This window comes from Polypterus senegalus, chromosome 1 (assembly GCF_016835505.1).
Source record: "Polypterus senegalus isolate Bchr_013 chromosome 1, ASM1683550v1, whole genome shotgun sequence".
Classification (NCBI taxonomy): domain Eukaryota; kingdom Metazoa; phylum Chordata; class Cladistia; order Polypteriformes; family Polypteridae; genus Polypterus; species Polypterus senegalus.
Genome location: NC_053154.1, coordinates 70,624,534 through 70,638,375, shown reverse-complemented (window position 1 = coordinate 70,638,375; position 13,842 = coordinate 70,624,534). Strand labels below are relative to the sequence as shown.

The 13,842-nt window shown below is 37.5% G+C and overlaps 1 protein-coding gene across 8 annotated transcripts in view; it reads left to right on the top strand.

Moving 5' to 3' along the window:
- sema6e (sema domain, transmembrane domain (TM), and cytoplasmic domain, (semaphorin) 6E) overlaps nt 1–13,842 on the top strand; it is a 384,951-nt gene that overhangs the window by 171,361 nt on the left and 199,748 nt on the right. For all 8 annotated transcript variants that reach the window (XM_039750618.1, XM_039750627.1, XM_039750576.1 and 5 more), the window contains one exon: nt 5,512–5,681. The gene's annotated coding sequence lies outside the window, so the exon portion shown is untranslated. The remainder of the gene's footprint in view (nt 1–5,511; nt 5,682–13,842) is intronic.

Sequence of the window (13,842 nt, the reverse complement as noted above, 5' to 3'; positions counted from 1 at the left end):
ACATTTTTTTTTTTGCTCTTTTACACCGGATTTCATTAAATTGTAGGCCATTAAAGATTGAAAGTTGACACAAGAAATTAGTTTAAATTGTGTAAAATGTTTAGCTTTTGTAAAAAATTCAATCTTAAAATAAATGTACTAGACCTGCATTCAACGTAAAAAGGTAAGTACGCCCTATTTCATATCAGGTTCTCATCCTAAATCCAAAATTTAGAATACTCTAAAGCCAGGTGACAAACAATACGTTTAGCTGGAGAATTCCAGGTTGCAGAACTTGTTAATTATGTCCTGATATATAAAGCTATAGAATTGAAAGTGGACTTATTTAATTTTCCACTTGACTGTATAATGCTTCATTTTACTCTAGACACTGATTCCTTTTCCAGATTGACTTATTCCAGTTCTGTGGTTGTAGGAGGAACATGAAGTGCCAGGCAGGACTCAACACTGGACTGTGCGCTAGTTCATGACATCGTCAACTCACTTACCACAGACCATTTTACACTCAACAGTCAACCTAATCTTCACAACGTAAAGACGAGGGATAAACTCCATTTGGGTACCAGGAGAATATGGCAAATTAACTCAGAAGATACCAGTTCACAATTCATACTCATGACTCTGGTGGTGCAATGTAAAAGCACTTTACATTGTGTCACAGAGTCTGTGCACCTAAACATAATAAATAATGTAGATGGGGAAGATGTGGAGGATAAGTAAATGAGGTATCTGATGTTCAGGTTTTGGAGAAATCGGATTCAGGTTTCCATGGAAATTGGCCAGAAATATCCAAAAACTGCATTACTTTATTGCTAGAGACCAGTTCTTTTCTTATCCTCATTTCTTGCCAGTATTTCTGTCCTCAACCAGAAGAGACTGATAGAGCTTCTGTTTCAAACAGAAATTTACTTAAATGGACGGTGTCCTCTCCATATTGATATGTTCACATCATTCAGTAGACATGGCTAGACCAAAGACATAGAACTTGATTTGCAAGTTCAATACGGAGATAATGGAACAAGTTATCTTCTTATTTTATTTTATGCAACCATATTAGGGTGTCATTCTGCTTATAGCCTCTTTTCTGTTTCACACCAAATCATTTTAAACTTAAAGTGACAATAAATGCTCACAACATTTTAGGAAAACAATAGTATGGTGATTCAGCTGTCTCCCAACTCCAGTAGACTGTGTTACATTGCTATGTGTGTAGAGTCTGTGTGTTCTTCACATGTCAAATTGGGTTTCCTTGGGTACTCCAAGTTTCCTCTCATATCCCAGAAATCTGCATGTTGGGTTATTTGCCAGCTCAAAATTGGTCCCATGTGAATGTGGATGTGAAGGACTGGCTTCCCTGTCCAGGATTGATTCTTAACTTGCACCTGATGCTGCTTGATAGCCTCTGGCCACCATGATTCTGAATTTCACTATTGATTCCACACAGATAATAACCAGACATGGGATTCAAACATAAAGGTGTTGAACCACCTTATGTTATATGGTGACTATAACATAATATAATTAGTTCAAACATGCTTAATCCATTTCAACATCTTGGTTGGGGGCTTGGTGGTGGTGGGCAGCTAGAGCTTATCGAGACAAGAAAAAACACAAAGCAGGAAACAGCCCAAGCAATACCACTAGTCTATCACATGGCCCACTCACAAGCATGTACTCACACACTCACACGGGGTCCTTTTCGCATGTGTTTGAGGATGATGAGTAAACTGGAATAGCAAAAAAAAACATAAGACAACTTAGGAAGAGATTGCAAACTTGGGATTAACCACAAACAGATATGAGATCTGTGAGGAAACAACACCAGTGTCACAAGGAGTGCAGATTTACAGTATACTCAACTACACATCTATGAAATGGTGGAAGCAAACTTGGGAATTTGGAGAGAACCCACACAAACTTGAAGAGAAGTTCTAGTTTGCAGAAGCACTCTTAAAAAATAAAGTGGTTCTTTAGATCAGTGTAATAGGGAAACCTCTTCTCAAAAGACCATTCACGTGAATGTTCTAGAAAAAAAAAATTTCATTAGATCCATAACAGACATCATACAGTAAATAATGAGGAGGATTGACATCAGGAAAAGCATAAAAATATGGCCGAAACCTAAAACATTGACCCCCCATAAAAGTACAAAAAGATGAATGGTAGGAAGAAGAAGATGGTAACAGATTTGTGGTGTACCAATGGATCATAATTTTAAAAGGACTATCGCTGCATACAATAATACAGGCTACGTCCAGGTGTTATTAATCTGTTAGTGTCCTGCTAGGTAGCTTACCATAGTGTAAAGAGTTCAGTTTTTTTGTACATTCTGTACTGGTAAGTACTGAATACATTCTGTATTGGTAAGTTTTTCAAAACACAAAGAACCAACTTCATATGCAAAGAATCATTCCCAGAATGAAATTATGCTTTGCCAAGAAATAGTACCATGAGGAACCATACAGTCTTGTAAAGAACCATAAAATACCATTAATGAATGATTATTTTTGAAGAAACCAAGACAGGATCTGTATCCCAGTCTATAGAACTTTCAATTAGCAATATCAACTTCTGTGCCACTTTACAGCCCTTTATCCTATCCTGTTTTGTTTTTTTATTTCATGCATTCATGAACTGTATTTTTCTTCTTTTGGCTCTTCCCATTAGGGGTTGCTACAGCAGATCATCTCCTTCCATATTGTCCTGTCTTCTACATCTTGCTCTGTTTCACCCACCACCTACATGTCCTCTCTCACCACATCCATAAACCTTATCTTTGGCCTTCCTCTCTCCCTCTGTTTAGAAAATGGTTGCATAGATAGACTGAATGTTTGGATGGATTTATTTTGAGTCATGTTAAACTTTTTCATTTCACTAAGGCTTATTTTATTCTTGGGAAGGAGTTCTTTGAAAAATCTCTGGTTTAGATTTACCTAATTTTGTTTTAGCCGAGATTTTCAAATGGCAACAAATAGGCCTTTGTTTTCTTTTTTTCTTCTTTTTTTGCTTCTTTTTTAGAACAAGATGAATTGTGTGAAATGTGGGTGGCAGGTGTTAGTGTACTGTTTAATTGTCAGTGGCATTGTGCCAGCCTGGCAGTTCTTTACCTTCTGTCTTTGTCTGATGAGGTGGACTGTTAAGGAGTGTTTAATAGTTGGGCTGCTGTTCAAAAGAAAGCCAAGTTCTCTGAAAATCACACTTTTGCTGTACTGCAGGATTTTATACAACTTGCTCATCTCCAGTGCACTGTCTTGTAAAAGAAACAGCATGTCATTTCTATATTTAAATATGAACTATATTTCCATTAGAATTTTATCATTCCCAGTCTGTTTACATCATCCCCATGACACTGAAATGTTAATTAAAGGGTGCAAAAAATGTTTAGATAGATGTTTGGCTGAATTTTTATTATTATTCTTTATTTAAAGGAAGATGTCTTTATCCAAGTTTTTAGAGGAATATTTAGCTTGGACAACTCAAATATTTAAAGAAAAAGTGCATTTTTATCCACCGTATATGGTTTGATTCTAATTTTAATTTTTTTTTTTTAGTTTTAAAAATGCAAAGTATTCTTTACCAACATGTGGGTTTTTGGGGGACACACTATCCTGATTTGAGCTCCTAACAGCTAGTGTTTCATGCTGCCTTACAGCTTCAGTGACCAGGGATCAACGCAGTGCTGCTCCTGCTGCTGTTTAATTGTGTCTCAGCTCCCTATGATCTGAAATAGACTAACTAGGTTGGAAAGGTGATTCATGGATAACTATCTAAAAACCACAAAATATAAATACAAGCTAAATATAAAGTATCAGTGGTTAGCTATGGTGCCTCCCCAAGGCCTAGTTACCAACATTATGCTGATTGATGACTGAATTTTCTTGATATGACTAAGTGTTGGTTTGTGTGAACATAGTCTCAGGTGGACTGCTATGCCATCCAGGAATGGTTAGTTCATTTCTTCAGTGCTGTTAAGTTAAATTGTAGCTAATGGAGAGCCTGGACTATTCTAAGCGGCCCTGAAAATGTATGGATATCTACCTGTAAAAGTAAAATGTAATTATAAATGGGGGCTCAATGGTTATCCTTAAATTCCGGGGCTGTTTACTTAGTGTACAGATTTAATGTTCTTTCCATATCATTGTGGGTTTCCTCATAAATCACAAGGACAGGCACTTTAGATTGAGGGGGTGTGTGTGAGTATGTGCTACAGTTAACTGGTATGCCATCCAGGACTGATTCCTATCTATTAATGATGATTTAACTCTAGAATCCCTGAAGCCTACAAACTAACTCATAATCCCGGGTCACCTTAAATTCCTTCACACCTCTCCATCATCATCTTTTGTTTTTTAAATATGTCGATCAGCACAAGCAGCAAGCAGCCTTCTATCCCGTCCTCCCCACCAACAGAGCTGAGTCTGTCACAAAATTCTCAGAGCTCAAGTCTTTTTATCTGGCAGTGAGGTGCCTGGAATTGTATAGGGTAAATAATATATTGTTATTTGGAATACATGGATTTCGTGTGTGTTCCATGTCTACAATGATCTGTGTAAATGTAGGATGGCAGGAAATGTGAGGCAAGAAATGCTGATCACATACCTAAAGCAGAAACCTTTTCCATGTTATACTAATAATGATGTGAAGCGTATAATGTGTGAAGACTTTAGTCCAAATATCAAATAAACACGTGCACTTTTATTCAAGAATTTAACCAAAGGAAAATAAAAATTCAATTTACATGTTGCTGCAAATGACTTAAAAACCCAAGCTCAAACGTCAATTGTCAGGAAGTTGATATACAGTATATTCTTAAATGGTGCAGAGGTAGGAACTGCTACCTTATAACCCAAAGGTTTTGAGTTCAAGGCCAGGTGCTCCATGTTTTGAGTAGTGAGCTGCTATTAATATTACTATAATATAATAAAAATATACATTTGATATGAGTTTTGTAACACCCAGTGTAAATTTTGTTTACTTGTAAAAGTTAGCACTTGTTTTTTTTATTATTCAGTTTTATTCTGTCAGTGACGTTCACGTGGTACAACAAACTTGCCTTTCCCTCTCTGAGTTGTTGGCATTTATTGAAAAACTTCTCTGAAGCCTAAGAAAAAACTTGTTTAGGCTTCAGAGATTCTAGTGTTAATAAACTCTTACATTCAACCCTCTAATGGAAGAAGAGGCTTCAGATAACATAATATTATCTTAAACAATCCAATTCAGAGTTATGGACATCCCATTCTGACAGCACCTGGCACAAAGTACGAATCGGTGCTGGATAAGATATCCACACGTCACAGTCACACACACAGGGCCAATTTGGAGTCTCTAGTTAACACACATCTTTGGGGATGTGGGATAAAACACAGGGTAAAATGATAAAATTCTACAAGGCCAGCGACTGCTCACAGGAACTAAACCAATATGATTGATCCATGAAGCAGGACCACAATCCACTTTTCTTCTGTGATACCCTTTAGATAATGAATTACAGCTTTGTGTCTTTATTTACAGGCCTGCTGACTACAAGATCCTTGAAGACTCTTGAACCCCTCAGAAACTGGAGTGAAATCCCTGTGTCTTTTTGTTGCCCTTCTTCATCTAGTGCCCACCCCCCTCCTTCCAGATCAGACTGCAGTAGTCTGGAGAGGGGTGGGCTCTGTCTCTTCCTGTCTTCTGATAAAGTAAGTGCTAAAGCAAGTCTTTGATTTTTGTTTTTTCTTTTTCCTTATTTTTCTTTAGCTTTTCAAACAGGCAGTTCCTGGGCATTGGTTTCCTGTGCAGAAAATATTTCCCTGTTTATCAAGGGAAACGGCTGCCCTCTCCGATACATAGGGATTGTGTGTTCTTAGTATCCATTTTAGAGCGCCATGCTGGGTTCCACAGTGTCCCTCTGACCACATTGTCATTCAAATACAGTGCAGCATAAACGTAAACCTCAACCCTGGCAAACATACCAGACCAAATTTGCTTTCTCTCCCTCCACATATTTTTGAGTCTGCCAGTAATATCCCAGTAGTATTGCTATCTAGATCCCTCCAGCTGTTGGCCAGAACACCTTCTTTCCTTTAGAAAAGTGATCTCAGAAAACAAAAATAAGGCAAGAATACAATTCTTTGGCTGTCAAGTATTTTGCTCTAGGGTTGAGTTTTCCCAGTGTGAAGCAAAACTAATAGCAATTTAGAATAGCGACACAATGTTAATGAATTAAGCCAAAGGACAGTCATTATTTAAAAGCACCGGTTATTAAAATAAACCATATGGGAGCTGGAGAAATAGAACACGAGGCAGCCTGCATTTTCTTAATTTGATTAACACTTACCAGATGTGTCTCCAAGAAAAAGATTATCTTTTATAGTAGTAGTTCCCAACCTGCATCCTGGATAGCCAAAATAGTTGTTGGTTTACTTTCCAGCTCTTAAATGGCCATCTTGTTTAATTAGGTGGTGAGTTCTTGGTCTCTGTTTGAAGAGTCGTGAGATTTCATGCTGGCTGTGATGAGGTTTTGTTAGAATTTTAGCACAATAATTTGTCATATCCTTAATTCATTTTTTTATATTTTGATGTATTGTTTGATGTTAAGTCATTTATTTTAAAGCTTTGTGGGGCCTATTTCCCAAAGTCACATTCACCCATGATATTCATGAATTTCTCTTTTCTTTGTGCCTTTCATGAAGCCTTTCTTGTAATATTTGGTTTTGACGTCTATTTTGAGGTGAATCTTGATATCCGTTCTTACACAATGGACTTCCTGGTGGCATTGTCATTAGCAGGATGCCTCACTGCTTTAAGAGACTGGGATGTAGCCCTGTCTGGTCACTGTCTGTGTGTGGCACGCTGTGTGGGTTGTTCCCTGGGCACTCTGGTTTTGCTCATCTAATCCTAAACAGGGTTTTAGATTAATTGGCAGCTCTGATTTGGCTGGCTGAAAAGATCAGAACTATGTAAATACCAGCTATGTCACCCATCCAAGACAAATAATAGAATAAATTTTAAAAATATCTGATATTTAATATCTGTTACTTTCTTTGTACCTTCAGTGCTCCTCCTGTGCCTTCCTTCAGTATTCTCATGTGTCTTAATCCCTCTTGCCCGGCACTTTCTCTGTTTGCTGCATTTCTGTCAAATGTGTGCTTCTCAGACTCTGTCATTTTAAGGCATCTTGGTTACCCCCTATCCATTTTTTGATTACCACAAATGGTATACAGGCCCCCATTACTCACTTTGAAAACATCACTACTATTCTTGCAAATACTTCCCGTTTTTTATTGCAATTCTGAGTGTTCCTCCTACACTTTTCCTTGGTAGGTCTTCCTGTTTTTATCACATTTGACTGAGCAACTAAAGCAAAACTGACCAATCAGATTGCTCAGTGGGACCAAAAACACATACAAAAACACAGACAGCAGGGCTCTATTATATAGCAGATGTTAAAAATGGCATCTGTTTAGAATTGTTCTTGGCAATTTAGCAAAGAACAAGAAGGAATACCAATGAAAATGTAGTCTGATATTTTCTTTCATTTACTCATTGTCCAGCAGGTTCTTTAAAATATATATTTTGAACATTACAGGGTGGCATCATGGTTAACACTGTTGCATCTTGGACTCAGCAACTTTGGCTTAAATCCCACACTTCTCTGTGTGATTCAGACTGTGAATTATGCCTGTGTCCTGAGGGTGGGCTAAGGTGGGGAGGGATAACAAAAAAGAAATAAGGTTGATAGTCAAGGCGTAGGGCAGATATGAAGAAAAGCTCTAATTCTTGAAGTAATGTTGTGTTAATTTGAAGTTCCTTTGTTTCTACAATCTCAGATGGAATTTTTACATAATATACTCTTGCAGAGATTTTTTTTCGCAGCATTCGTGCCTATTTGCTTCTGCATGAATATACATGCCCTTTCCAGAGAGCAGAAGGCTTTCTGAGTGAATGCACCTTCCATTCTTTCCAAAATTCTGTCATATATTATATGCCAGTAGATCAATGCAGACTGGGCTCAAAGTAGCATCAGACTATGACTCTGTTGGGTAGATATGTATATTGGTCAAGCTCAGCTCACAGGTAAGTGGCTGTTAAGTCACAGTCAACATTTTCTGCTATAACATGTACATTGATGAATGGATTGCTTATTTTAGGTTATTCTCCAAACCAAAATGATCAAGAAAGGCTCCATGAAAGGCACAAAGAAAAGAGAAATTCAGGGATATCATGGGTGACTTTTTTGTGGATCAGACATACCTAACCAAGGCTGACTATGTCTATGTACTTGAGAAAAAGTGTGTGCCAGTTTATGATAGGGTTGTTAAAGCATCATCTGGCTAAGCAATGATCGCATAGCGTAATGGAAATGTTGCCTATAATAAAACAGGATGAAGTTTATAAGAAATGAAAATACTAAAAGTTGACATTTCAAAATGAAGTAGAGATTGGGCCTAAGCTTCTATGGTAGGTAGGTTTGGAGCCTCACATTCTCCCTTTCTCAAAGGTACTCCAGTTTTCCTCCCACTCCCCAAAAAGTGTGAGTGTTAGGTTGTTGAGTGGCTCTAAATGTGCCCCTTGTGAATGTAGGCTGTTTAGTCGTCTGGCACTTTATTCATGGCTGTTTCTAGCCTTGCCCTGTATGATGCTAGGATTGTCTAACAAGCCCCAACCCCATTGCCTTGGATTTTTGAACCTTCAGAATAGTTATTTTATGTTGTTATATGTTTTCGTCAATAAAATCAATACTGCTTACCATTAATGGATCAACTGGATACAAACAGACAGGCAAATAATCTGTGAGTCCAGTTATGTGAAGATACTTGCCTCTGTCGCAAAAACAGCATCCACTGCACATAGTTTTGGCATTCCAGCAATGGAATGACACATCACGGCGGATTTGATTCTTGTCAGGATAGGCTGTGCGACCCTGAACTGAATGAAGCAGGTTCAGTAATGGAATGATAGATTTACTTATTCACACATTCAATGAAGTACCTGCACAGATTTCCAAATGTCAGGACCTGCTATCAATCTGCTAATATTATTTTGACACTTATTATATTATCAATTAGGATTCCTAGTGTCAAGTGCATAACACTTGATTGAGTTTAATAAAGGATGCACAAATGTAAAAGTAAATATTTCTGCAGTTTTATTTTCATTGATAAACAACCCGTGTATTTTATGTTTAGAAATTCTAATATTCCACTGTGCAACTGGGATAATTTAATTCACAATTAGTTGTTATTCATCTAATGGTTTTAAATTTAAATGAAGCTGAGGTCCCAAGTGTGCCACTTTGCTCTTTGCCACTGTAGTGTAACGTGTAAAACCAATTTATGAAATGAAAATTACCCCTAGGGTGTGCTCTTGAAGCTGGGGCCTTTTTTTTTTTTTGAATACTGTACCTGCATGTCAATGTGGCTGACTACAAATATTCTGGACTATCATTTATGAGAAGTTGGCTAGGATGTTAGAATATTTTTTAATATGGTTTTTCAAAGATAGAAGAAATAGTGATACACTGCCACTCTGGTGTGTGATGCCTGCCTCAAGGTCATTCTACAAAGAATCTGGAAGTACTCAAAAATTACAAATATTTCATGGTCCATTAGACTCCCAAACTGCACCAACCACTTAGAAATAGCCATGTGCCATGGGAATTGACTCTGAGATCTGTTTCAGAAATATGTGAACTGATTTGAACTTAACCACTTCCTCTCCAGTACCTCATGTTGGCTTTCCCCTGTGATGCTTCCTAATTTCTGAATTTGCTGAGATGTAGTTTACAAACTGTGTGATTCTCATTGCACATGCTCTTAGAAAGGCAATGTATTAATATGTGGGTTTTATTAACTTAAAGTAAAGAGTAAAATAAGATTTGAAGGATGTGAGTGTTTGTGGGTTTTAACACTGTTAGTATGCACACTGAACTGAATCTTGAGCAGGATTCTAAAAAAACACAGTTGTCATGACAACCAAGCAAAAAAATTTTTTTTGTTTTGTTTGAGTTACTAGAGCCAACAAAAATTATTTTAAAATAAAAATTCTGCCTAATTTTTCATAATTGCCAAGCATTCTGTGAACACATCATAACATTACTATAGTTTCCAATAGACAGAGATACTTATTGATCTGCTGGGACCAGATACCAGAAGAGATTTATAGATGAAGTGCAGCCATATCTGATTGACAGCAAATTCTCTAGAAGTTCCCAGTCTGCTCCATTGCTTTCCAGACAGAACTTTCCAGTGGCTGGGCTGCCAGAACCATGTTAAAAGCATCATAGGCCCAGGGCAAAGCAGTATGCTGGTGCCCCTGTTTTGATAGCAAAATAGAAATGTAGGCACCAGAAACACTGGGCCCGTATTGGCTCCGGCCAATGTCCATTGTGCCCATATGTTAAGACAGACTTACAAGTTGCACAACTCATAAATGCAGTTGCCACAATTACCTGGCACTCTTGAATTTTAGGCAGCAGGAGGTGTCAATAAGAAGCATCTTATGTGAGGACAACGCCTGGCTAAGTGACAGGAGTTGGATGTAAGAGCGAATGTACTGTTGTGAGGAGCTTGAGGGAATCTGAGGAGACAGCATGCAAGAGTCTGGGGCCCAGAGAATTTATGGGCTGGAGAAGGGATCATGAAAGGTTGGCTACAGGTTGGTAGGTGCATGATGGAGTTCGGACTGCAATTTTCACAAGTGTGCATGGAGTGAGCACAAGGACTTGTCTTTGTTGTGTGTGAGGGTTCAGCTATTTGCTTTTTCTTTTGTGAAGTTAAACAAAAAATAAGTCTAGTTGTCTAAGGGCTAAGCCAGCTTATTGCCATATTGTGTCTCTTTGGTCTCTGTGCTCGTTACTTTTCATTGTATGTAACTGAATGTAATGTCACACTATGCTATTGGAAAATAGTGCTGTTTCGCAAGCATTGAGCTGTCCAGTTGGAGAGACTCTTGAGTTTATATACCTTATGTTGTAAATATAAGTCCTGAAGAAGAAAACCCTATTGTTGAGTCACGCTCATTTTTACACATTTGAACATGTCCAGCACGTCTTTGGTCACATGTTCTGAACGCAGTTTATCTTTGACCTCGCCTCCCAATTTCTAACAAATACCTTGCTACCAGTTATTGAATTTCCTTTTTCTATCTTCTTTAGTTAATCTAATGTTTTTTGTTGCATTTGACTTGCTTGATGCCTGTAATTTTGACTGTGACCTTCCCTACTTCTTTGTATTTATGTATTATTCATTTGTTTTACTTGAAGGCTTGTAGTCTGTCTCCTGATCTGTGTCTGCCACTTTCTTAGATGTTAGTTTGTCCTTTAAAAATGTGGCCAATCCTCATTTTATAATTCCTACTGTATTTAAGTAAAGCCTCAGGTAGAGCTCCTTTGTCGAATGAATTTTAGTCAAAGAGGTGGTTAAGTCTGGATGTGGTCCATCTGAGCTTCTGCTTATGCTGAATCATTTAATTCCATTTTAGAATTTGTTATGTGTGTCTTTAATAAATATTTATTATTTGTATTGTTCTGCTAGTAAGTTGTTTTTTTTTTTTGTGGACACCTTAATTTTGAGCAGCATCGTTGTTTATGTATAGCAAAGATAGCCATGGCTATTTGACTTGACGGTGTTACTAACTGTAGCGTCATTGTTTTGGTCTATTTAAGATGATGGACTTTTCCTTGTTACCAAAATATTGGGGCAATTTATTAATACTCATATTTTGTACAGTGTTAGCATAGGCAGATCGAATGACCTGCTCAGGGCCATGCAGTGGCAGAAGCAGAAATTTAACTGGCAACCCTATGGTTTAAGGTTCAGTGCCTTATATCAGTTTATCACGGTGCCATTGTGATAAACCTGAGCATATAACAAATTCATTCCACAGTTAATGTAAATCACCATCAGTCATGTTGAAAAGGAGAGCTGATGTTTCACATGCTATGCTGTTTTTGAAAGTGATGTATTAGTAGCAGTAAGGATACAGCACCTAATCCGAGCAAAAAATATTTTTAATTTTAATATGTTTGTTCATTTTGAACAAATAAAACCAAATAAATATTTATTGCATAAACAAAGAAAAAATAAACATTCACTATGTATTGTACATAAGGGAGGGATAAGAGTTGTTCAGAGTTCTGTGTGTACTTGTCACAGCAGATTTATGAATTACAGATGCACTGTGAACAATGCCTGAAAACCAATTCACTCCTTTTACATTTTCCTCCTGTCTTAGTGTTACAATTTGAAATTTTAACATATGTACTGTATCTGAGAATGATCAATACAAAAATGTTAAAGTGAAAACAAAAAGCATAGCATTGATTATAAATGAATTAATTTAAAATTAAAAACAACATCCTTCCATTTATAAAACAATTGAAAAAGACTGTGAATGGTTTTGTGCTAAGTGGGCACAAATGTGGGTGTTTTGTTAGAAGCCCAACATTCCTGTCACTGGGTTATGGTCGAAACCTATGAGGTGAATGTCCTGTCCAAAAAAGAGGAAAATGTACTTTAGGAAGAATAAAAGAGTTGAGCCGTGAAGATGGAGGTCCTTGGTTAATGACCTCAGTGGACTCAGTTTGGTGTGTTGTGGCTGCTGCTGGGGGAACAGTCCTATGTATGTTTAGTCATCAAAAGTTTGAGATGTTGTCCCACTCTGTACCACAAGCCAGTAGGTGGCAACGCATATTTCTAAGAAGAAGCTTCCGGGACCCAGCTGTCTATTGGCAATGACTGAAAGCTCTGGATTTGTCCAGTATTGGGATTCAAAAGTGACAAGTGTCCTACATTTTGATGACCTAAAGCTTTGAAGGGTCTCTTCTGATTCTGAAAGTAATTATTGGAAGAGGTTTTAAAGTGCATCCTAGATTGGGTTTAAAATTGCTGCCACTTACCAGTTCTAATTGGAATGAGAATTGGTGGAAAAAGAATGCCTGATATGACTTATGTCTAGCAGGGCAGAAGGTGATCAGGCATGGAGGCAAGACAGAGGAAAAGAAGAACAGATGGATAGATGAATCATATGTCTCACATTAACAGGACTGCCATCTGCTTGATCTTTAATAACACACAGCACAGCTTTCACAACACACCTCTAAATATGTACATTACACAGCAAAATGATGAGGATCAAATTTGCACTTAAAAAAGTATAAGTGGAAACATGTCTGTTTCTGCACGTATACTTTGAAGGTTTACTTTAACACTGGTGATTTTGCTGTGTATGTGTGTCTCTTACCAAGTACCTGTTGTCCACCTCGCTGGTATGGTGGTTGCTCAGATAAATGGCATGTTTAGTTTTTCTCAAAGTGCCTTGTCAAATGGCACCTTTAATTTTGTGCAAACCCTTGTTATTTCTCTTAAGAGCAGTTAGATATTACCAGTTTCCCATTCCATCTCAAATTCCTATTATACTCCATTATCGGGATGAAAGTCACTCTGTATAATTTTGACATTTAATTTTTAAATGTAAGGGTGTGTGTGTATTCGATGGTCAGCTACTTGGTCTGGGGCTGCTTTCTCCCTCCACCGTGCTCTTCATAGCTTTGGGTAGCAATAAACTGGTATGGAGAATTTGAATTTTTGATGCTTGAATGGTTCAAACCAGTGCAGGTTTAAAGCACATAAATTATAAGCTGTGACACAGCTGTGCCTTAGAAAGATTTTGTCTTGTTCAGACATGACTGTCCTTAGGTTGCACACAATTAACATTTATGTATTCCTGGATAGTAATAGTCTTCAAAAGACTGATCAGTCATGAAGTGCTGAAGTACATGTAATTTCACCAACCTGAATTAAGAAAGAAATTTTAAAAATTGGACATAATGAGACAAACATCTTTTAAGAAACTTTAGAT